We start from the raw sequence: 1,818 nt of genomic DNA, 5'->3' as shown, positions 1-1,818 counted from the left end.
GATGTTACGAATTCATACCCACTCACCTGCTCAACCCCTTCACCAGGGCATAAGTAAGTTATTATTACTGTCTGATTTCAGTCTATTTCCTAAACATATTAATCCCCCCTAGTCTGTTCCCTAGCCTCATAATATATATATATATATATATATATATACGCGTTCATTCTTTCTAGATACATATATATATATATATATATATATATATATATATATATATATATATATATATATATATATATATATATATATATGCGAACAAGCCTGAATGGTCCCCAGGACAATATGCAACTGAAAACTCACACCCCAGAAGTGACTCGAACCCATACTCCCAGGAGCCACGCAACTGGTATGTACAAGACGCCTTAATCCACTTGACCATCACGACCGGACATAATGAGGTGATAGCCGAGGCTATTTGAACCACCCCACCGCCGGCACTCGGATAGTAATCTTGGGCATAGCATTTTACCAAATCACCTCATTCTTTGGGGCACACGTGAGGAACACAAATGCGAACAAGCCTGAATGGTCCCCAGGACAATATGCAACTGAAAACTCACACCCCAGAAGTGACTCGAACCCATACTCCCAGGAGCCACGCAACTGGTATGTACAAGACGCCTTAATCCACTTGACCATCACGACCGGACATAATGAGGTGATAGCCGAGGCTATTTGAACCACCCCACCGCCGGCACTCGGATAGTAATCTTGGGCATAGCATTTTACCAAATCACCTCATTCTTTGGGGCACACGTGAGGAACACAAATGCGAACAAGCCTGAATGGTCCCCAGGACAATATGCAACTGAAAACTCACACCCCAGAAGTGACTCGAACCCATACTCCCAGGAGCCACGCAACTGGTAAAATGAGGAATTCCACGCAACTGGAATGAGGTGATTTGGTAAAATGCTATGCCCAAGATTACTATCCGAGTGCCGGCGGTGGGGTGGTTCAAATAGCCTCGGCTATCACCTCATTATGTCCGGTCGTGATGGTCAAGTGGATTAAGGCGTCTTGTACATACCAGTTGCGTGGCTCCTGGGAGTATGGGTTCGAGTCACTTCTGGGGTGTGAGTTTTCAGTTGCATATTGTCCTGGGGACCATTCAGGCTTGTTCGCATTTGTGTTCCTCACGTGTGCCCCAAAGAATGAGGTGATTTGGTAAAATGCTATGCCCAAGATTACTATCCGAGTGCCGGCGGTGGGGTGGTTCAAATAGCCTCGGCTATCACCTCATTATGTCCGGTCGTGATGGTCAAGTGGATTAAGGCGTCTTGTACATACCAGTTGCGTGGCTCCTGGGAGTATGGGTTCGAGTCACTTCTGGGGTGTGAGTTTTCAGTTATATATATATATATATATATGCTTCATTCTTTCTAGAGATAATATGTTTTCTTTTTTTTTTTTACAGACGACACACAGCTGTGCATAGATTTGGCATCCAGCGACAGCAGCAGCAGCAGTGGCAGTGAGAGTGACACAGCAGGGCGGGCAGTAGCCACTTCCGGCTCTCACAGGGAGGGGAGGAGGACTCGTTCACACCCTCACTCAACCCCCCCCCCCCCCCCCCCCCCGTTCCTCCCCCAGCCCCATACCCCAATCAATCAGCGACAGCTATGACAGCAACAGCAGCGGCATCAGCAGCAACAGTTGTGAGAATCGTACTATTTTCATCTCAGACAGTGACTCAGACGACAGCTCAGCAGACCGTGACCTTGACCCGCCAGCGTCTGTCAATTCTGACTTGTTAGCACCGTCTGGCGTAGTAGCTGAGCCAGCGGTCTCACCCATTCATCTCGGAGGGGGAGG

This window comes from Procambarus clarkii, unplaced genomic scaffold (genome assembly GCF_040958095.1).
Source record: "Procambarus clarkii isolate CNS0578487 unplaced genomic scaffold, FALCON_Pclarkii_2.0 HiC_scaffold_421, whole genome shotgun sequence".
NCBI classification, from domain to species: Eukaryota; Metazoa; Arthropoda; class Malacostraca; order Decapoda; family Cambaridae; genus Procambarus; species Procambarus clarkii.
This window is presented reverse-complemented; position numbering follows the sequence as displayed.